Here is a 24,412-nt window from a genome sequence, read left to right as displayed (position 1 = left end):
AAGTACACCAGAGAACTCACAGGATGAGTGCCCACTGTCTGAGTGCCTCGCTGACAGCTTGGGAATTAGATGAGAGCCATTAAGTCTGGGGTGGTTTATTATGGTAGCAAATGATAGCTCAGAAAGCCAGGTCATGACAGCTCCTCCTCGTCTGTTCCCTTCCCATGAGAAAAGGGACACAGGGATAGGAAAACTACTTTCTGAGGATGTCTTTAGGAATAAATTTGATTAGAGGCTTCAAGGAAGGGCAGCCATGGGATGATTCAGAGATGAGCTGCCAGGTAAGGGGCCTGGAGGGAAGAATGAGAGCTCCTTTGAAGAGCAGCAGAACAGCAAGGAAACAAGAGGAAGATGGAGAGGCTGTCAGGTAGAGAGGATGGTAAGTCACAGAGAGATCCACCAGGTTCCAAAAACAGAAAACCCACTGCAGGCTCTGGGCTTGACTCTCAGTGTAAAGGGAGCTCTGACCCAGCTTAATGCTGGGCCACTGTGAATTCTATAAAATAGCTGTGGAGGAACCAGGATCATGGGAAGGGTACTTACTGGGAGGCCATTAACATGAACACAGATGTCCAGGACAAGGTGGCGGTGCTGGGGAAGGTAGCAGAGGGCAGATGTAGCACTCAAAGCAGCTGACCTACCTGCACAATCTTGTCTTGTGGCAGAGAGGAAAAGCTCAAGGTGAACTCCAACACTGGCTTTGAGGCATTCACCAAGATTAAACTTGGGGAGGGGAGATTTCAAGAAACCTGAGGGAAAACCTGAATGGAAGTTTGGCTATGAACATGTAAGATTTAAGGCTCCTGATGGTCAGCTCAACACTAGCAATATAACATGAGGTATAACATGATCTATCTAGTTCCTGTGTATGCTGGCCCAAATCCTAAGGTCTTTGTGGGTGCCCATAATATAAGCCCATGAAACAAGTGACACACCAGCATGGGATCGAAGGCTTTGGAAGGGAGTGGGAGGATCTGGAGTGTAGGCAGGGAGGGTCTGTCAAACAGCACGCATGATCAGATTTAAGAAAGCCGACCCAGGGCAGCAGTGGTGATGGAGCTGAGCTGAGAAGAGTTGAGGAGGTGGGAAGAAAGTGGGAAGGAGGAAAGGAGACACTGTGGGGATGTCCAAGTCATTGAACTCAAGTTATATAGGGAATCAGGGAGATAGGGGAGGAGCTGGGAGGGAGCTTGGGTCAAGGAAGCTGTTTCTAGAGGAGGATCATACAGCTCACCTGTGTGCTGGTGAGTACCCAGGATGGGTAATGATGCAAAGTTTCAGCACAGGAGCAAAGGTTTATATCTCAGGGAGGAGTCTGTGAGCAAGGTAGCAAGCTACCAAGTGAACAGAGCTCATCCAGGCATGGCCATGATATGCCAGAACTTGCAATGGTTAGAGACGAGTGATCATTGGTGAGGTTAGGGACTCTGAGAAAGTTTGTTTCTTCTTGCATGGAGATAAACTGTTCTCTGTAGCTGCTGGAGTGGGGCAAGGGTTGCACAAATTCATAGCTGTCAAGTAACAGGCTTAAAAAACAGGAGCTCCAGCAACAAATCATGTGATCTGGTCATTCAGCAAAACCCCTGGGTCTGAGCCCCTCTGAGAACAGAGCTGGAAGTCAGTAGAGTAAAAGCGAAGCCCGGCTCTCACCTTCCAGCCATTCCATGCCCTTCATGAGGGAGCCCCTGTTGTTCTCTGCCTTGACCTCATGCTCTGGCAGTAATGACCTTCTGGCAGTACCCCATGTATGCAAACACATTCTGCTGCCACCAGCCTGGGATTGTAGGAAACACTGTCATTCAGGCCACTCTACTTAGAATGTCACCCCGCACCTTATATTCTTTAAATGTTAGCTGGGGCTTTAAATGTGGCCCTGCAGAAAAATCACTCCCTGTATCTTCATTTGGGTGGCCTTGTCTCTGGGCTGAGCTTCCTATCCACCATTACTGGTCCACAATATGCCTCTTGAGGGGTAGAAGAATAACAACCATCTTGGTAACCTGACCCAGTGGGGAATTGGCTGGTCCAAACTTCTCCTAGGCTGTAGACAAACTGTGAGGCAGGCAACACTGTCTAGTTCTTTAAGGACAGGGATGTTTTGGGCCCAAGATGTCTAATACATGTGACACATGCACATGGCTGCTAGGTCCTTGAAAGATGCTGGTGTGATTGGGATAATGATTTTAAAGTATTTCACTTTGGACTAATTAACTAATTAATTAAAATTTCAGGTTAGCATTCAAAGTAAGGGGTTTCACCACAGCATCTTCATACAGTTTCCTCCAATAATGCTCTTCTCCCTGATGCCTAAATTCTGCCCCCTCTCTCCTCCTGCTGGCTCCCTTCTTTACCAGTCAGTCAGTTCTCTTTACTGCTCTTTTATTACCCAATTTCCCACCTCCCTTAAGCTTTCTTCCTCAGGTTGGCAAGATGACTCAGTGGCCTAAGGAATTTTAAGACAAGTCTGACATCCTGAGTTCAACTTCTGGGACACAAATGATAGAAGGAAAGAATAGAGTAGATAAGGTTGTTCCCTGACCTCTGCAGACCTCTCTCAACTACACACTAAATAATGGAAAAAATATCCCATCACACACACACGCATACATATATATGTATATATATATATTAAAATCTAAGTTGTCCACATGAGTTGTCCTTATGTTTCCAAGTGTGACTTGTTTTGCTTAACACGATGCCTTTACTGTGAATGTCATGATTTCATTTCTTTTCAGTTGCCTATAATCCACTCTGAGTACATAACCTCATTTTCTTTTCTTTTTTTGGAGCTGGGGACTGAACCCAGGGCCTTGCGCTCTACCACTGAGCTAAATCCCCAACCCATAACCTCATTTTCTTGTTGCATTGATCTGTGGGTGGAATCTAGGCTAGATTATTTGCTGTCTACTGTGAATCCTGCAACACTGACTGTAGATATGCGTGTCCTTATGAATATGTCCAGATCCTGGAGCTCTAGTTTTAGGTGTTTGGGAAACCTCCATGCTCATTTCCACAAAGGCTGTACCGTTTACACTTCCCCACATCCTCACCAGCAATACTATCATTTGGTTTTCCTTTTCTATATTTAATGGGATTAGCTTTACTGATGATATTGTGTGTATGCACAGGCAGACACATGCCACAGCACACATGTGGAGCCATCTCACAGGCCTGGTTTTTGCTTATGATGTTTGATTTTTGTAGTTCTTTATATATCATTGGTATTTGTTCCCCATGTATGTATATTTGGCAAATCTGCTGATTGTTTCCTTTGCTATGCAGAAGCTTCTTAATTTTATCCCATGTATCAATTATTGGGATTATTTTCTGTACTATTGGAACTCTTTTAAGAAGTTCTTTATTGGCACCTCTATCTTTGAAGCATTTTTTTTCTAGTAGGAGACTCTGAGTTTAGAAAGTGCCTGGTGTATTGAACAGCACAGAGGACAGGAAAAGGGAAAAAACTGGTGTGCTTACTTAATGGTTAGTAAGTGCCAGACCATTAACACTGAACAATGAAGTAATCTTTACAGTGGTCATGTGCGATGGCTAATGCTACTGTTCTCACTTTATAGCATGGAAAGTCAGTCTTAAAGAGAGGCAGTGTCTTGCAGACTGCATGTTAGAATAAGAGACATCATCATATTTCTTACTCTTCCCACCCTGCTCGCTAACTCTAGCTTGCTGTAAAGCCTGGATCTGGAATGCCCTTGTAGGGAACCCTTTCCCCTTCCAAGCCCCCTTCCATGCCCTATACCCAGCTCCATCCTATATTGAAAGCTATAATTGCTCAGAGTATGTGTCTTGGGTTGAACATGGTAGGGAGGGCTGGGGCACGGAGCTGTAGGAGGAAAAGCTGGCCTCTGCGAGCTTGCTGGTGCACTGCACACTGGGTTCCCCTCGTGTGCATCAGCTCTGGGGAGTTCTGGTGGTGCTGTTATAATTTACTCTTTCTGCTCTAATGACTGCTCCATGTCTGATTATAAATGCCTCTGGCGAGGGGCCCAGATTCAGAGAATTTCCATGATCTGCTTCCAAAGTTGATAAAGCCACAAATAGGACTCGTGTCTGTTTTGTCACTGGCCACATTTCTCAGTGAAGAGGGTCAGGGCTGGCTAAACTCAGAGCTCTGAGTGAGAAGGTAAGGGGACGGACCTGATGGCTCCAACAAGTCAGAGTCTGGGTCCTGAAGAACTCAGGAATGATGCTAGGATGACCCTGTCTGCTGTTTCAAGGCTAAAGCAAGGTCAGGTCTGAGCTGAAGGAGGATGCACGCACAGTGAAGGGGCAGCAGTACTAAAGCACAGACTCCACCCTTCCCACACACTCTCCTCCATCTACCTGGCAAAACATATTGGGGTGGGGATGGGGGTGGATGGCAGGGATGTAACATTCTGCACTGACCTCTCCATTCCCCACAGGTGGAAAGCAGACCCAATCTCCGTAAATCCTGTCAAGCTCCTCACAGTAATAACAGCCATACCTAATATCTATCAAGGGTCTCCTCCTTTCCAAACATAATGTGTCATAACTCATTGTCTTCATTCCATCCCTCTGAGTAGGTCATGGTCGTTAGCCATGGTTTATAGATGAGAAATAAAATCTCCAAAGGGTTAGGTGACTGGCTCAAGGTCAGGCCACAGGCCACAGTCCAATAATGAAGCAGAACTTGAGCTGAGGTGATTGTAACTGAACTTGATCTCAGAATCTTATGTATTCACTCACACATTTTTCTCTCAGGGTACAGGTTTGGCTCTAACATCGAATGACCTTTGGGCATTTGTTGTTCAAAGAAAGCCTTACTGTAACACAATAGGTAACACATTAGGGTGGCCTCTTATTACTGGTGAGCTATTAAAGCGGACTCAAAGAACCCAAAGATGCAACACGGAAAGGCTTGAACGAGTCAGAAGTGACTGCAGAAATCAGGGCTGTGGGCTGTATCTCAACAGGGACTCAAAGACCTGGTTTTCCTGGGTTTGTCCTCATTTTAAATGCCATCTCTCATTAGCCCCTTCTGACACTGGAGTGGCCTAGAAATTCTAACATCTGTATGTCTATGTCTAAACCATATCTTATGGCAGAGGCGAAATTCCCAAAGTCCAACCATGTTATAGAATATGGGATTTCAGAAATACACACACACACACACACACACACACACACACACACACACACACAGAGAGAGAGAGAGAGAGAGAGAGAGAGAGAGAGAGAGAGAGAAGGGGACAGATGGACAGATGGATGGACAGACAGATGGGTGGACAGACAGATGGACAGAGACACAGAGAGTGACAGACAGACTCAGAGAATGAATTGACTTTACACACAGGAAGCCATGTGCTCAAATTCTAATACTACTGTCCACTGTGGGATCTTGGGTGAATTACTTCCTCCCTCTGAGGATGCCATACACATGGGTCTGCAAGCTGCTGCCACACAGTGTTGTTGAGAGTAGGAAATCAGAGGGAAGAACAATCAGGATGACACCTGGCATTGGGAGAGCATGGGGGCAGGGACACTCTCCCTTTCTTAAGTGGTGTCATAGCAGTAGATGTGGAAGGACGCTTTGAAAGACTGCTAACCAGAGAGGTGAGGATACCTGGGGCTGAGAGGTCACTATTTAGATGTTTTACTGATGTGATCTAATAACAAGTCACCTTAAAGGCAACGCTATCATGTGGCAGCAGGAGAGCAATGGACAAATTCTGCCTATCCGTGGAAGGGTCCAAGGTTTACTAGCATGGGTAAATGACAGGAAAGAAAAAAATGATCCATGGAGAATGAGGGTGAAGAACAGGCAGCTGAGGAGTTCCACCTCTAGGGAAAAGTCAACAGAGACTTGTGGACAAGCTGAGCCTGAAGCTTGGAGGACAGAGTCTTTCAGTCCCAAAGGAGTTCCTCCTGAACAAGGAGAAGGCATGAAAGAAGGTAAGAATTCTTCAAACTACACTGCTAATACATTTTTGAGTTATGGGAACATTAACAATATATGAAATCCTTCTTTTGACAAAGGCATCCTGCTTTTCTACTTAGGGGTTGTTCGATCTTTGCTATGTTAATTATTTAGTACTTCATTTTTTCTAGCTACAGCATAAGGATAATAGGATATACAATTCTGGGTTATGGTAAGAAATGAATATGTGGAAAGCATTAACAATATATCAATCAATTAATAAAGACCATCAGCATCATCACCATCATCACTGACATCATCATCATTGCTACCATCACTACTACTACCACCACCATCAAAGTGCCACCACTGCCATCACCACCACCACCACCACTGTACTGGCTAGTTTTTGTCAGCTTGACACAAGCTGGAGACATCAGGGAAGAAGGCCCTTAAATAAACAAGCCTATGGGCAATTTTCTTAACTGTGATTGATGTAGAAGAGCCCAGCCCACTGTGGACAGTGCCATTCCGGGGTTGACGATCAGTCCTGTGCTGTATAAGAAAGTAAACAGAGCAAGTCAGGAGTGATCAATCCAGTAATCAGTGTTCCTCCAGTCTCTGCTGTGTTCAGTTCCTGCCTCCAAGTTCCTGCCTTGAGTCCTTGCCCTGACATCCCTTCATAACAGATTACAACTGTAAGCTGAAATAAACCCTTTTCTGCCCAAGTTGCTTGTGTTCCCAGTGTTCACACAGGAACAGACAGCCATTGTGATAATAATTACCACTATTACCACCAGCATTGCCACCAAGGTCGGTCGGCACCTTGAGCAGAACCATCAGTATCATCAATGAGGAAAGTGCACCCAGAAGAAGGAGGGGTTTGTCCAGGTGACCTGGAGAGCTTAAGGCAGCCTCAAAGCTAGTGTTTACTGTTTAGCATAGGAATTCTAAAAGCAAGCTTACTGGTGTAAGTGTGAGCCCAGAGACTCCAGATAAGGAAGGGGTTGTCATGGAGACTGGCCATCCATGTTTATACATTGGTATTTTCTCTCAGAGCCAATCTTTCTTCTCTACTGGTGGCAACTCTCCTTCATCTGTAGCCAATGACAAGGGACACTATTCCAAACTCAGATAGGGAGGAATTCAATGTCCTGGATTCAAGGAAGGGTTTGGGGATTCACACATCCACCATAACTTCCTTTTTAAAAGAGGAAATAAGAAAAACCATCTCCTTACCCCAATCCCATAGCGGTCTGCAACAATATTATCAGCTTCCAGTTCTGTTAGCATTATATGTTTTGCCAGCCGCAAATGGGACCTAAATTACATATTGTAGCCACTAAACCTTGGGCACAGGTCCATAAAACAAGACTTGAGGGAAATTAGGTGAGGCCGAAGGGAAGTCAGGCCTGGAAGAAGAAAGTAGAAAAACAGCACACACAGGCTGTCTGCAGGATACTTCTCACTTGGGATGCGAGTATGTAAATGGGCTCAAAGATAACATTACAGAAAGGCTAGAGGGAGAAGCTAGAACAGAGCTAGGGACTAACGTGTCAGAACTTGCTTTTAAAAAAAATTTTTTTTTTTGGTCTCAGCTCTGAAATATGGTCCTGTAAAAATATTTTCAGTCATTTATAAAAAACACAGGTACCTTTTGTCTCAAACCCCGAGCTAAATGTTAGGGTCGTGAAGGGTCACTGAGAGTAGCAAATGTTCCACTTGCTCTTGTCTTCGTTCCGAGGCCATTGGAACAAAGGCAAAGACATTTTTATCTCCTGCTTCAAGAAATAGTCTGCATTCTGTGTCGCAAGAGCCTTTAGACATTAGGAGGTGAGTGTAGCCCCCAGAGAAGCTCTCCACAATTGAGGTCGGGAGGGACCAGAAGGGGTTCCCACTCTCCTCTCACTGGCATCCTGTGTCCCCTCTGTAAGATGAGTGGGCTGAATTGGATTCCGTTCAACTGAAGCATGAAGAACACAGCGTTTGAGACGTGTAGAGGGAAGCCATGCATACAGAGCTCTGGGAGACAGAAAGATGTCCTGGCTGAAGTCAGGAGACTCATCTCTTCTTGGAGCAGAACTCCAGGACAATTTCTCTGTGGAGGTGGGATAAGAAACTGATGTTGATGGATTTAGAATCTCACAGACCTGGGGGTTTAGGGGCAACATGGCTCTGTTGGGAAAGCTGGAGCAGGAAAGGTTTCCAGTGTTAGGTGCCTGGGATGACATGCTAAAAGAAGTAACAAGGGTTGCTGTGGCCTCAGGGGAACAATGTGGAATTCCTAGAGTCCCCCAGGATTCTCCGATTACCATCAGTTAATCAAATCCACTTTGGAAGGGGTTTGGAATCTGAAAATAGAATTTTAAAAGCAGGTAGCAAGCTTTTGAAGGCATTCACGTCAAAGGACAACAAAATGACAAGAAAGAGGCGAGCCTGCATGAGCAGCCGGGTGCATGCAGTGTATATGATGGATGCTGGGAGTCAACCTGCTCAAATCCTGCTTAAAATGTTTGTTATCGTGGGATGGTAAGGAAAGATGTTTGCTGTTGTCTCGAGACAGAGTGTTGCTATGTAGCCCAGACTGGACTGAAACTCATAGTTTTCCTGCTTCAGCCTCCTAAGTGAGGGGACGACATATGCATAGCATGCAGCCATTGGTCTCCCAAGAAAAGACCTTAATTGACAGAAACAGATATCACAGAGTAAGAGAGTAACAAGAGGCACAGGTGCTCACTCAGTGCTACACAGAATTGCTACTTCTCAGGCATTACACTGTGCTGTGTGCTGTGTCTGTATTCTCTTTTTCACGTCTGTGAACAGTGCTGTGTCCAGGAGGTGCTCTGCCTTGAAAGGATCACTGTAGTCATGAGGGGTTAGTTTTCTTAGTCATCTACATGAGGAGTTGTGCTCAGAGTCTTAACAGTGACATTAATAGTCTTTGTATCATGGTTACAAATAGGGATGTGGAAGCCCTAGGAGGACAAATGACTTAGTCTCTGCCCAAGTCATTCACGTAAATGTCTATTCAAGACTTCCTAGGCACCAGACCTTTCTCTAGTCCAGGCTTTAGGCCTTCTTTCTACATTCTCCCAAAGCCTTTTCACTGCTTCCTGCCTCTACCTTCTCATTTACACTGCACCCAAAACAACCCCTTTGAGATCCAAACAAAATCAGAAGCCTACATGGCTCAAACTGTCCCAGAGAACCTGTCACAATCTAGTCTTCCACCCAGTTGCCACACATCATGCATCATGCCTTGTGTTCCATTGTCAATAGCACCACATTTTTTTCTCCCTAACCCCAATCGCCATGCAGCCTCCATCTGGGGACTCCTGCCAGTGCTATGGGCTTCTGGTTCACAATGTCTTTCAACCACTGTTCTTCTCTATGAATTTGGCTTCAAGATTAAACCTTGCCAGGTGAAATGAAGATGCTTATTAGCACTTGGCCCCCACCAAGACAGAACTATACTGCAGCATCACAGGTTCCTTGTGTTACAGGGAGTCAGGTGGACCAAGATTTCCACAAGCCTTTCAGAGGCAAGTGGCTATGTCTTCAAGTGGTAGTGAAGGTCATGAGGAAGAGGATGGAACCTGGTGGGTGCTGAGGGTGTTCTGTGGACAGATATTAGTATGACCTCACTGCATACCTGAGGAGAAAGGCACACAGTCATAGAGGAGTCTGCACCTCTGTGGTTTGCACACCACAGCAAGGATCAACCTGAGACTGACATATGACTGTCTGTGTTATTACTGCCATCTCCAAAAGCACTCTGTATGTGGCGAAACAGCCTCTGTCTTTCCTTTATCGAACTGCAGAGCGGCCTCCCAAGCACGCTGTGGCACTCTGCCCTCATCCACCCGGCTGGCATCCTGGGCAGGCCCTTGCTGCCAGCTACAACCAAAGTCTCATCCCGCAAGGCTCAGCACAGACAGTGAGGCCACAGCCCAGATCTTCTGCATACGATCAAGGGACAGAGGGGGGACAGACACAGAAATGAAAACAGACAGGCTTCAGTCAGAGCAAATAAAGTGAGCAATGTGGGCAGGAACTTGGGGGCATGGCGGTCCAGGAATCTGGAGGGAAAAATGCCCATAATGGCATATTTTCCAGCAGTGAAAAACATTAAGACCCACTTTAAAAATGTAGTTCTCACCACAGCTATTTCTGGAGCCTCGCCCAGAAGAGCAGCAGGCATATGAATGACACTCTGCCCACAGTTGCCAATCCCGGCTGGCTGTCTCTGTCCCAAACGTCATGTGCCTCATGCACCTCCTCTACTAAGTCTTCCCAGACCCCCTTGCTGTTCACTGCCATGCCAGGGTTGCACAGAATGTGGGCACAAGGCAGGCTTCTCAGCTTCTCACACGGCACTGGCTTCATGATATCAGAGAGACTCAGGGGAGCAGAGGGGACTTACTGAGACCCTCAGTGGTCCTCCGTGGTCGAAGCAGGATAGATGTCTAGAACTCATAGTTCAAAGTCCCACTGTATCTCCACTAGCTGCATGGTACCAAGTTCCTCTTGTTAAACCACCAACCCCATCCTAAACGATATGTCTGCATGCATGTGTGAGCATAATACACACACATAAATATATGTGTATAATTAACATGTTACATAGGCATACACAGATACATTGATACATATGCATATCTATGTGAAGCCCATGCAAACACATAGACACACTTGGGGAAACATGAAAACACATGGACACACTTGGAGATGCATGCACACAGTGCACTCCAATGAAGAAAAAGGCTGCTCTATAATGGGTCAAAGAACTTGATAGGCCATTGATGACTTGTATAAGCCTAGCCAAGTCCCTTCATGGCTTCAATTCTCCTACTTATAAATCTGGCTACAAATCCTTGTTACCTCTCTGGGCAAAGTGAAGCTCACAGAAGAAGGGTTGGGAGAGCCCATGCGAACTGTGCTGATTGGCCTCCACCTCCAGAGAGGGCAGTGGCCCAGATGCATAAACTCGAGTTCCTTCTCTATACGCACTGTCTGCATGACCCTGGGCAAAATAATTCCACATCTCTGCCTCAAAGTTCTCATGTGCAAGGTAGGATATTCATAGATGTTAGTATGAGGATCAAATGAATGAATTGGTTGGGAAGTTCTTGGGACAACGGCTGGACTATCACCTGCTCAATCAATCCTAGTGAAAAGAACTCTATTCTCAAATCAGTACTAGCTCCCCTGCCCCACCCCAGTAACTGCCGTTCTTCGGAGCAAATACCAGGAAGGAGGGTGATGCCACCCCGTTTTTTCCCACCAGGTGCTGGAGAAGCAGTAAGAAGTGGCTTCTTACCACTTCTGTTTCAGATTCCCTACTTCAAAAGAATGACAAATGCTCCATCCAGGCTCTCACATTCCCACCAACAGATGAAAACGAGCGCTCTTTGGAGACCTCATCAGAGCTACCTGGCTCATGGGCCCAGAGTTCTGAGGTACTTCACAGCAAAGTCCTGGAAGGTGTGGGGTGAAGGGGCTGAGCAGGCAAATGGCATCTCCACAGTTGTTTTGCTAATACTCTGTGCTCTGTGCTCTGCTGGAACACCCAGTAAGCACTGCTCCAGCTAGCTCTGCTCTGCTGGGCAACACAGGAGTCAAAAGGCTGCATCTCAATGACACTCTCCAGAGGGCCATTCCTTGAACAAAAGAAGACCGTTTCCCCACTCATTTAGGCTAAGATAGTAATGCTATTAATTACTAATAGTCATGCATACTTATTAGCGAGCAGGCAAGCAATAATTGATCCTAACATATTTGAAGCTGTTAATGACCCAGGGGGCAGATGTGTAACTATACTCCTTGCACAGGTATATGGATGGGGCAGAGGTCAAAACCACAGGATGAGTAGGCAGCGTGATGAGGACAAGAGGCTACTAGCGGGCTCCTGCTCTCATGCTTTTCAGACCTCTATACTCACAGGTGTCATGGAGATTCAGTTTCCATTGGACTTCAGTTTCCTATTTTGAGAACTGAAAGCCAAAGGCACCTGACCCCACAATCTTTGGAGCCAGGTGTAGTGAGCTTAGAATCTAATTATTTTTCTGAATATTGAGGTGATTTTTCTGCCTCCCTTTGACACTGGTCTACCAATAAAGAAATAAGAATAGAAGAATGGGGGTTTTGAGACTTAATGAAAACCTAGATGTGTACTCTGATATGGAGTCATGACACACAGCTATCCTTTAATAAATATTAGCTTTACCCTTTCCTTTTTGACAATGTCAACTGTAGATGGAAGATATCTATATACCCCCACAGGGAAAAATAGGTTATAACTAGTATCATGTACTAAAGTGTGCAATGATATTCTACTTTCTATATCACAAGCTCCTCAGGTCTTGCAGAGAAGGACCTGTTCATGCTGCAATATCTTACTCCTGTAGGATCCCAGGAAACAAGAGTCAAGTGTTGAATAGCTGTGAAGAGATGAAGTCCAAGAGAGGAACCACCTTACATTAGCAGAGACCCCAGACTAGAGCTTCATTCTCCTGGCTCCAGCCTAGCGTGTGGCCCCCTGAGACACGCACATCTGCACTTCCATCTCTTCCAACCTCGTATGGGATGTACTGAGGACGACATCACCTTCAGCTCATGAGCCAGGCCATTAAAGAGAACTCAGAGCGAGGAAACCTGAGCATTCACTTCGTGATGGTGCACATGAGCTCTTCTGATCAATCCTGACAATATGTAGTCAAGACACTCAGCTAATGTTTGCAACCTAGCACATACCAAATACTGCTGCAAGCAATAGTGGAAGCCAAGCGCCACTGAGGCAGGCTATGTAGAAGGTCTTAAAAGAAGCTAATGAGAGAATAGGGGCGCCATTACATGATATAGGAACACATGAATCAAGGAATGGGGATGCCCAGGATATACAATTCCTAGTGATTCTGTGTGTGTGTGTGTGTGTGTGTGTGTGTGTGTGTGTGTGTGTGTGTGTAGGGAGACGTTAAATCCTGTTGAGTTTCATGGGAAGAAGATAACCTTGGCCTGAGCTGCAGATAATAGATCCTGAAAAGCAAGTCTTGAGAAATCCTTGAATAAATGCAAGAATTAAGAGATGTTGGAAGAAGAAAAGACCAGTGGATAGGGGAAGGGGTAATTACTGGGAAGTCCTTTGGGAAGCAAAAGCCAAGGCAGTCAGAGGTACAAGTGGTTAACTTTTAGCAATGCCTGTACAAGATGGAGTCAAGGCATACATAGAGGCAGTGAGCACCTTCAGACTATGATGCAGCCCTACTCCAGGAAGAGAGAGGGTAGAGGAAGGCAGAAGTACCAAGCTTGAAAAGTTGCAGGTTGAAGCTTTCAGAATGTCCCATATAAGCCAATGAGAAGATTCAAAGAAAAGACTGTCTCCCTGGAGGAACTGGGCAGGGATAGCCAGGCCTTCAAGCTGACATGAGCTGTTGGCTGGGGACACTGGCAAGTCTTCATTCTCCTGGCATCATGCTCTCCCTGAAGGAAGTTGTGAGCAACAGAAGACTATGGATGAATGCTATAGCCAGAGGTATGTGACCAGTGGGAGGTTAAAGAGAAGGCTCCATTTCTGTCCCTGGAAGAAGCACCTCAGGGGAGAATTGAAGGCTGCAAACAGACTCAGAGAAAGTTCCGGGGCTCTTGATATAGGCAGCAGTCCCCAAAATCACCAACACGAGAACCAGTGTGCCTGGCACAGTAGTGACGGTTTATGGCCCTGAACCTTAGAAAAGATCAGGAAATCATGTGGGGGTGGGGACTAATCTCAGAAGATCTATGGACTACAGGATGGATTCAGGTTTCATGGTACAGTCAAGAGGGACAGTGGAAGAAGGGGCCTGCATGTGTCTTTGTTTTAGATTCTCACTGTAGGACAGTAAGAAGGTGGAGGGACAGAGGGGAGGGCAGAGCAGGACCAGGTGGGGCTAAGTTCCACAGCCATGGTGAGAGTTCACAACACATCCTAGGTTGGATGCTCTGAAGCTGGTCTTGGGGACAGATCTTGAGGAAGGATCTCACTGGGGCCAACAAATATCTGCATGCCCTTTGCCTCCGCCTCTCCTAACCTGCTCATTTCACTGTTCTCATTTTGCAGACATAATTCACATAATTAGGTGTACCTTTCAGCAGACAGTTGTAAGTTTGGATTTAAAAATCATAGCCAAATTGCCACCCAAACTGTCATATAAAGAAATTCCCACACCCCCAAAAATTCCCCTGTGTCTTTCTGTAGGAAACCCTACCCTTGTCCCCACCCCTGGCAACCGCTTATGTTTTCTCTCTCATATACAGCTTTGCCTTTCCCACAGTGTTGCATAAGTGACTCACATGGCACATCGCTGTTTGAATTTGACTCGTTCACACAGCATCGCATGTATCAGACACGATGCACTTGTCAGTCATTCTATCCTTGCCATTCTCCCTGCTAAGCGGCACTCCGGTATGTGAGTGGACCACCGCTTATCAGTTTCCTGGTTTGGACGTTTGGATTGCTTTCATTAGTGTACAGCATTCCACCCCGTGCACACAAGGGCTTTTTTTTTTGTATAAGCATATGTTAATTGCACACAATAATGGGTTTCATGGTGACACTTTCATATACAATATAATATATTTGAACTTCAGTCTTTATACATACATAGGAGTAGAACCTCTGGGTGTGGTCAGTGGATGTTTAACTTTATTGCACTCTAGAGAAACGTCTTCTAGAATGCTTGCAACACTATGTCCCTAGACACTGTGTGTAAATTTGTAGCTACTTCATGATCTCACCAATCCTCAGTGTGGCTATTTCCAGACTTACACATTGTTCCACTTGCAGCGTGATTTGCATTTTTCTAATAAAGGTGTTAACCACTTTTTCATGTGCTTATTTGCCATCTTATGTCTTCTTTTGAGTATTTACAGCTCTCATTCACATCTCTAAATGCATCTCTATGTCTGTAGAATACAAACACCAAGCTGCTTGGAACCATGAAGCAATCGCATCTAAGATAGCCTCCCTCTTACAGGGACTTCCAAACACAAGTTCCAAACTTCTGCTCTTAATCTTTAAAACTTAATCTTTAATCTTAAAACTTCTGTGTCTTAATATTTATTGATATCGAGGAGCACCTACTAAATGTAGCTGCTTTAAATGCTTTACTCTCTGTTACCATTCATTGAAGCAGCTACAGAAGGAGTGTGTGTGTGTGTGTGTGTGTGTGTGTGTGTGTGTGCGTGTGAGTGCGCGCGTGCGCGTGCTCGCGCCTTGATTTTTCCACATTTGTAGTGAGGAAATTAAGGTTTAGAACCCATCCAAGGTCACTCAGTGCTATAAGATCTCAAACACCCAGATGAGTGACACTCACTGGGGTAACAACTTATATAGCAAATACATATATGACACCTGTACAAAACACATCTTATAAGCAGATTATAAACAGGGCTGTAAGCAGAAGAAGGGCACTCATGGAAAGTACCCAGGGAGAGGGCAGTCGAGGAGAGTGAAGGAGAGACCTGGAGGAAAAATCTTGGTAAACAGCAAAGAGTGGGAAACAGTCCAGGGCACAAACAGAAGCCAAAGCAAGCAGGGTAGTAGCTGGATTTTCCAGTGTCTTGGTACTGAGGCTGAGCAGGGCTGACAGTATTGGCATAGACACACGGACATCTGCAGAGCACTCTCCTTCCCGACCCACTATCTTCTCATCCCCAAGAACACCCTGTGAGGTTGCTGCCTGGATTTTACAAGTGAGGAAGCTGAGCCCAGAGGGGAGGGGGTGACTTGTTGACGAAGCCCAGGTGCAGAGCAGACAGACTTCTAGTCTAACACTCCTTAGGCAGAGAGCAAATTACAGAACAGGCCAGCTACCACAGACTAAGGTCATAGCAGCACCACAAATGGCTCCAGATCCTTGGTGACATGGACCCTTAAAACAGCAAGGAAACTGGCATTTGGGGGTCATCAGCTTTGGCATCTTGAGACTGAATGGTCTGAAATCCAGACGCTGTAACATCTTGTAGTCAAAGAGTGAGAAACAATGACAATGGGCTCTGGAACAGTGGGACTAAGCCTCTAGGCTGTTGTTGGCATCCTAAGGGCATTTCCTGGGTGGCAGTGCTCTAGGAATGGCCTTTAGGGGGAGCAGACAGACCAGCTAATGGCCAGTAAACCAAATGGCACTGGAAAGGTAAAAAGTAGTCCAGCAAAACATTAAACTTCCTAGACAGGCAAGAATGGCCTCTTAGATGACCAGAGGTACCTGAGAGTCCCTGGATTACCTGGTGGAACTCCCATTAGCATTTTACTCCAAAAGAGTAGGAGACAACACTGAAAAGCAGAATGCAGCCTTCAAGGTTTTTGTTTTTACTAATTATTTTGTGATGCTGTGTGAGTATATGTGTTTATACATGTGTTTGAAAGCACAAACATGCAGCTACAGAAGGTGTGTGTGTGTGTGTGTGTGTGTGTGTATGTGTGTGTCTGTGTGTGTTGTGTTGATTTTTCCACATTAATAGTGAGGAAATTAAGGTTTAGAATGACCGTAGATACACGTATATCGTGTATGTATAGGTCAGAGGACACTTGTGGAGTCAGTTCCCATCTATCATTATATGAAACCTGGGGATTGAACTCAAGTCCTCAGACTTGGCAGCAAGCACTTTTATTCATGGAGCTGTCTCGCCAGGCCCCATCCTTCAGATTCTTCTTCTTAAAAAGCTCAAATATCTAGACCTCCCTGCTTGTCTCAACCCTTTAGGTTTTAAAAAACAAGACATTTTATTTCATTTCATTTTCATAAAGCAGAGGAGAGGAAATCCAGTCCCAGACCTCACCCGGAGGGTTCACTTTGCACATGGCATGCCGGGAAGAGGAATGAAATGTTCTTGCCCCTCTTTGGATTTCCCAGACCCTCCTAAGTGACAAAATAAGATGATCTCTCTCTCTCTCTCTCTCTCTCTCTCTCTCTCTCTCTCCTTAATCTCTGGATTCTTCCTTCAAAATTCCAAGATAGTTCCCTTCCTTTCCATTGCTTACACTCCAGTTCTCTGCTTTTCCATCCCCAGATCTCAGCTGGGCCACCCACCTTGAGCCAGGCCTCCATAGGCCCCTCCTCTTACCCTGCATTTCCCTCCTGTCTGCAGGTCCTCAGCTCCCATGACTCTGCAAAGCTCTTGTGCACTCTTTACATGCCTTTCTTGTGACAATATTAAAAGACTAGGATATTTATTCACAGACCATTCTTGGAAGCCACAAGTGAAACAGAAAGGAAAAGGTAAGGCATGGAGGAGTTCCTTCACTGGGGGAAGGGTAACTCCAACTCTGAAGATGGTGATGGAAAGCACAATCAAGGGTGGCTTGGGCACGGACTTACCTGGGACCCAACTCCTTGGTCTTCACTCAAGGAAGAAGGGGGTTTCGCATCTCTAAAACAGAGTAACCGACATTCTGTAGAAGAGTCCCAGGGACATGCGGTGACCCCAGAAACCCTGCCAGTTAGGGAGGCAGATTGGCTTGATAGGCCAGGCCTCAGGCCTCTCTGCCCTTCCCTTCCCACTGCCAAGCCAAGTGGGCAGCAGACGGCCTACTGGACCAAGGGCAGACAGGCGGCGGGCGGGCAAGGTGAGCCACGGGCACAGGGAGAAAGGAGCACATTGTCTGCTGAAACCCAACCAAGGGGGCTGGGGCCACAATGTGGGGGATTCTTTTTCGAGAAACAGACATGCCTTCCTTCCACCAACTGCTGCTAAAGGAGCCCACTGGATTCGATTCTCTCCCATTTCACCCCAAACAAATGATAAATAAATAAACCGCAGTGAGCTCTGAACACTGGAGCCAGGACCCTGGACTCACAGCAGACTGGATGCTGTCCTCCCTGGGTAGGGGAAGCTCCTCTGCCAGGTGGACCGGCCTGTCTTCCTGTCCTGGGCCTATGGCACATCTGTAGGGACCAGGCGCAGGTTCAGAGCCTGGATGTGGGGCAGTTCTCAAGTTCAAAGGAAGAAATGCTAGGGGCAGTACTCCAGAGGAGAGGGTCTAGATGCAGGACAGTGGCTAAGTCAGGTTCCTTGGGTTTGCATCTCCTAACCTGTGTCCTGTCTGGGTTTGCTCTGGAACCACTCCCGTCTCCATCGACACACTTCCTCCAAACACCCAGGGAGCTGGTAGAGAAGCAGAGTTTCCTCTCCCAACTCTAAAGACATCCCAGGAGTCGTGGGCCTTGTGACAAGCTGCAAGTCTCCTCACACGTCATTTGCTAGATGGTCCAACTGAGGCCCAGAGTGGTAAAAGAAACCATCTGGGTGCCCCAACATATAAAAAAGACACGTGCTCCACTATGTTCATCGCAGCCTTATTTATAATAGCCAGAAGCTGGAAAGAACCCAGATGCCCTACAACAGAGGAATGGATACAGAAAATGTGGTACATCTACACAATGGAATATTACTCAGCTATCAAAAACAACGGCTTTATGAAATTCGTAGGCAAATGGTTGGAACTGGAAAATATCATCCTGAGTGAGCTAACCCAAACACAGAAAGACATACATGGTATGCACTCACTGATAAGTGGCTATTAGCCCAAATGCTTGAATTACCCTAGATGCCTAGAACAAATGAAACTCAAGACGGATGATCAAAATGTGAATGCTTCACTCCTTCTCTAAAAGGGGAACAAGAATACCCTTGGCAGGGAAGAGAGAGGCAAAGATTAAAACAGAGACTGAAGGAACTCCCATTCAGAGCCTGCCCCACATGTGGCCCATACATATACAGCCACCCAATTAGACAAGATGGATGAAGCAAAGAAGTGCAGACCGACAGGAGCCGGATGTAGATCTCTCCTGAGAGACACAGCCAGAATACAGCAAATACAGAGGCGAATGCCAGCAGCAAACCACTGAACTGAGAATAGGACCCCCGTTGAAGGAATCAGAGAAAGAACTGGAAGAGCTTGAAGGGGCTCGAGACCCCATATGTACAACAATGCCAAGCAACCAGAGCTTCCAGGGACTAAGCCACTACCTAAAGACTATACATGGACTGACCCTGGACTCTGACCTCATAGGTAGCAATGAACATCCTAGTAAGAGCACCAGTGGAAGGGGAAGCCCTGGGTCCTGCTAAGACTGAACCTCCAGTGAACTAGACTGTTGGGGGGAGGGCGGCAATGGGGGGAGGGTTGGGAGGGGAACACCCATAAGGAAAGGGAGGGGGAGGGGGATGTTTGCCTGGAAACCAAAGAATTATTATTAAGTATTAAATAAATTTAAAAAAGTAATAATAAAGCTGATAAAGTAAAGATCTTCCCAGCTTCTCTGGGGGGTCACAGAAGAAAAAAAAATAAAATGCAAGAGTATACATGGAGCTACCCATGGCTCCAGATACACATGTAGCAGAAGATGGCCTTATATGGTGTCGATGGGAGGGATCTTGTGGAAGCTTGATGCCCAGCATAGGTGGATGGTAGAGACGTGAGGCAGGAGGGGGTGAGTGGGTAGAGGAGCTCCCTCAGAGGCAAAGGGAAGGGGGGATGAGATGGCGGGTTTGTGGAGGGAAAACCAGGAAGGGGGGCACATTTGAATTGTAAATAAATACAATAAACAATAAAAAAGAAATAAAAATGAGTTAATAATAAAAAAAAAAACCATCTGGGGCCAGGAGCTTAGTCCTCTGATGCCTGAAGCTTTTGGCATCCATAGTGCCCTGACTAGAGTAGCCATGCCTTTTGCAGGAATCTCCTCTGACTCATAGCTCTTCTGAGCCTTCATGGTACCTAGAGGAGTGAGCTAGACTACCGGAAGGTACCAGCCATTGTGCAATGTGCTACTGAAGGACCCCTCTTGCTGTGCCGCCCCTGCTGCTGGTTCTTGCTCCGGCCTGCTATGTTTTCTTTTCCACTTGTCCAGCACTGTCCTTCATGGAGGCCACAGGTCCAGTACTTCTTCCAAGAATGCCGCTGCTCCCTTTAACCTCGGCTGAGCCAGCCCATAGCAGTGTCTCCTGTGTTCTGACAGCCAAGTTCCCCTGAGGCACGGGCTCTTAGGGTACAGAGGGCAGTTAAGCCTACCCTGCTCCAAGCCAAGCATGCTGGCTGCTTCAGGCTTCTACTACCCTCCACTGGATCTGCCTTACACAACTAAGATCATTTCTCTCTCACTCCCAATACTACCCACCCCCCACTTACTCCTCTGAGACTCTTGTTGACACCCATGTACTTCAGACACACTCCTCCATCATAGCACTTAACACACACACACACACACACACACACACACACACACACACACACACACACACGTCTGTCACCCTCACCCTTGAGTGAGCCCCTCAAGGGTGGGATGCACATGGCTTCTCTGTTCATTCCTCGTTTGCTGGACATCAAAAGAGTAAGACCACCATTCTGCTCTTACAGAACTGTTCTCAATAGGGGACAGTGACCTCTGAAAGGCCAGACTCTCCTTTCCATCTCACAAGGAAATCCTGGCCATGCTCTGAGAGCCGCAGTCTGTCTATCATGGGGTTCAGCGTAAGCCTTGGGGGAAATGGCCACCCTGGGCTATGGCCACCATGCCTTATTTTAATTTTCATAGCTCCTGGCAGTATGTGGTTGAAAATGGCACCTTTCCAGTCTAGGGAGATGGAGCATGAGGAGCCAGGGATCCAGGACTTATCCTATTACAGAAGAGCCACAGAGAGGCCTGGATCATTTCTGGGGAAGAAACAGCAGCTTTTAAGAGAAGTCGGGACAGTTGAAAATTGAGCGTATATATACATGCAAAGGTCCAGTTACTTTTCTGGAGCTGTGAGGACACTTTCATAGCTTTTTTGTACCACACTGTCAAATGTTGATGTCATCGAAGTCAGCGTTTGGCTCTGAAGACTGCTGCATACTCAGCCACACTTCCTTGCTCTTAGCGATCATGGGCCTCAAATAGACATGGGTAGTTTGCTAACGCTGCACGTTCCTGAAGGCTCATTCCCTATCCATCCTCAGACAGAAGTTTCTCTGCTTGCAGAAGTAACCAGAGCATTTGCACTGGACAAGGATGATGGCCAAACAACTCTGGACTTCAGAGGGTCGTTCAGTCTCAGGAACCTATGTGTGATCAGGCAACCTGTGTCTCACTATTCTCGTTTTCTAAGGCGCTCTCTCTCTCTCTCTCTCTCTCTCTCTCTCTCTCTCTCTCTCTCTCTCTCTCTCTCTCTCTCTGTCTCTGTATTTCTGTGTCTCTGTCTCTCTCTGTCTCTGTGTCTGTCTGTCTGTCTGTCTGTCTGTCTGTCTGTCTGTCTGTCTCTCTCTTTCTCTCTCTCTTTGTGTATGTGGGGGGGTGTCAGGGTAGAACCTGGGTCCCTGCTTCCTTTAAGCACTTACCCTACTACTGAGTTTCCATCCCCAGCCTTTCCCTGTGTTCCTTTTGGATTGTTTGTTTGTTAATGGCATTTAAAGGTCACTTTCCTTTCATATGTACAATTATAGTTTCATTTGGGAAACTGGGGATCTGCTCCTCTAAACTCCTGAGCTTGTGTGTGTGTGTGTGTTGTTTTTTTTTTTTTTTTTTGGTGTTGTTGTTGTTTTAAGCAATCTTAAAAATAGACTTTTTAATACAATATATTCTGATCACAGTTTCTCCTTCACCAAGTCTTCTCAGATTCTCGCCAGCTCCCCACCTTTCCAATCCACATCCCTTCTTTCTCTCATTAGAGAACGTAAATAAACAGAACACAATGAAACAGCACATGAATCAGGGCCCCAAAGTTTGCTAGATAAAGTAGTGAAGTCAGAGAGGTCCTGAGCTTTGGCTTCGGCAATAGCTTAGAAAATGGAAATTTTCGTGAGGCAACTGAGAAGGGTGGTCCACCCTGGAGTCCTGCTTAGTGCTCAACCAGCTTCTTACAAGCAGACTCTGAATAGTGACAGTTTCTCTTCTTTTAATGGTCCTCATGTTACAGTCAGATACACCTCCATCAAGCATCATTTCTTGAGGGCCTACTGTATGCCCAATTAAAAAATTCAACTTACAGTTCCAAAGGATTTCAATGACTAGAGATGCACAAAACACAGAAAAGGCTAATGAACGCCCAACAGAACTGAAATCATATGGTAGATAACAGTAGGAACAGGCTCCTAGGAGACACATGGATGATTCTGGCCAGCTAGACCTCTCTCAGTGACTCTTCTTCACCTTCTATTCCAACAAAGGCCACAGGCAAATACCTCAAACTCATCTTCTTTCTGGAAACAGCTGCTATTCACTTAGATTCTCATTCTGTACCATAGCTATGGTGCCACTGAGGCCTCAGACTTGTAAACTTTGAGGTGATGAAGATGCTTAAAAGAGAAGCGCCGTAGAGAGAGAGGGGCTGCAGGCACACAGGAGAATGTGGAATAGCCACTTCCTGAAGTGGGTCCTATCACAGGTCCATCTCCCAGGCAGGGAATCTGGTGCAAAGTGATGAAGCTGGTTCAAGAACAGAGTATGGGCTTCATACTATTGGCTCTTTACCTCTCCATGTCTACGCCTATCCTACGTAGTAGGACCATGGTGACATGCATATCGGCACAGCCTTGGCCCTGCTGAGGGCACCCAGGAGGACAAGCTATTCATCCCTGTTGGACATCTCCACAGTTTTGCCTCCAATAGGTTTTTGGTGGGTTTTCTGTGGTTGCTGTTTGGTTTGTCTATTGTTTGTTAAGAGTGAACAGCCTTGGGATTTCGGTTATAGCATTTTCCCATGGACAAGAGGCTTAGGAGTCCAGGATGGGGCTGCACACACACACAAAGTTGAGTATCTACTTGTGCATCACATAATGAGATTATATTTGCTGCCCAGTCCCAGTTGAGCCCAGCTGACCTCAGAGATGACCTATGACTCCTTAGTGCTGGGTGCTCAGAGCTGACCTGTGTCTCTGTAGTGCTAAGACGACTGACTCATTTGTTTGTTATGTGTTGATTACACACTCACCACTAGTAGCTACTATGGCTACTCAGACTGGCGAGTACAAACTGGCCTAAATATACATATGCAATTATCTGATGCATCTTCTTCCAAATGGTCATAAGCAGGTTTCTAAGATCAATGACTTACATAAATTGATATCTTCCAATATGCTTGTACTAGGTATCCAAGGCATGTATGTTGAAGACAGAGGCATGTAGTCAGTGATACATGGACAGGACTCAAACATCATCTAATAACCTTCTGCCCTACCCAGGTTACAGGTGGTACCCAAAGACTAGAAAGGCAGGGGATCAGAACCCATTACTCCTGACTCACAGTCCAGGGCCTTCCACAATCTGGAGTTGTCTCATAATGACCAAAGCACTCCAAAGAAACAGAGTAGGCTATTTCTTCTAACAGAACTGTAACAATGCTAGAGAAGCTTCAATTAATCCTGAAAGAGGGAAAGAATTCTGATGGGCACAGGAAGAGAAAGGGAAGTTAAGAAAGAAATTAGCATTCAGTGGTAGAGATCAAGGGAACTGATACAAGTCCTTCAAACACTTGAGTTACTTACTTATTTGTTTATAGTTCTTGTGAAATTATTAATTCCAGCTAAAACCCTCCAATGCCCAGCTCACATGTGTGGTACATTATGTACCCATCTGGCAGCAAGATTGACACCTCCCTTGGCAACAGCCGGCTGATACTTCAAACACCCTGCATGTTTGTGTCCCCAACAACAACACAGAGAGGAAACAGAAAGAACGTCCCAGAGTGAGCTGCACTGATGCTCTGGCAAGAGTGCAAGCTGACAATACCTCATCTGCAACAGGGACCCAAGGAACATGTGAGGAAGCAAACTTGGGTCAGACCCAAGCTCTGGACAGACTGACATACTTGGCAGAGCAGAAGAGGGACAGGGGCCTCGGGAACTGTGAGGCCAAAGTCTGAGGTCTCTGTAGAAATGAAGACAAGTTGCTCTTGAGGATTCCCCACCCCCAACATTCCCTTCCCTTAAACAAACTGTGGTGGAAAGAACGCCTGCTCTGATCGTCCATGGAAAGGTTCTCTGGAATGTTGGACTGCAGCTCTGGAATGTATAGATTTAACAAGCCAATTTGGAAATTAACGGAGATGCAAAGAGAGCCTTATGGTCACATTACAAACAGGATGTCTACCTGAGTGAAGTGTGGGGGTTAAGGAGACTCCTTTGAGTTCTCCCTGTGTGATCACAGTATGTTCCTGACTCAAACCTGGGCTGACCTATAAGTGGAGGTGTGGGAGCGTCCACAGAAATTACCCATGGACACACTGAAGAACTGTGTGACCGTCACCATGAATTCCAAAGTGAAGAGGGGGGGAAGGGACAGAGAGAGGGACAGAGAAAGAGACAGAGAGAGAGACAGAGAGAGAGACAGAGAGAGACTAAGACTGACTTACCCATCAGTCAGGTAATACCAAAGGGAATCTGGTCCTCTTGTAGTTGAGTGTGGTAAAGCTAAGGCAAGAAGAGTCACTTTTCAGTCATTTTGCAATGAGAATGAGACTTACCTCACTCCCTGATAAAAAGCAGCAGGGACCTCAGTCATG

At 46.2% G+C, this 24,412-nt stretch overlaps 1 protein-coding gene across 8 annotated transcripts in view; it reads right to left on the bottom strand.

Annotated features, from left to right (window-relative positions):
• Positions 1 to 24,412, bottom strand: part of Trabd2b (TraB domain containing 2B) — a 217,727-nt gene that overhangs the window by 165,400 nt on the left and 27,915 nt on the right. The gene's annotated exons all lie outside the window — the stretch shown is intronic.

This window comes from Rattus norvegicus, chromosome 5 (genome assembly GCF_036323735.1).
Source record: "Rattus norvegicus strain BN/NHsdMcwi chromosome 5, GRCr8, whole genome shotgun sequence".
Classification (NCBI taxonomy): Eukaryota; Metazoa; Chordata; class Mammalia; order Rodentia; family Muridae; genus Rattus; species Rattus norvegicus.
Note: the sequence above shows the minus strand (reverse complement) of the source record. Positions and strands in the feature narration are given on the sequence as shown.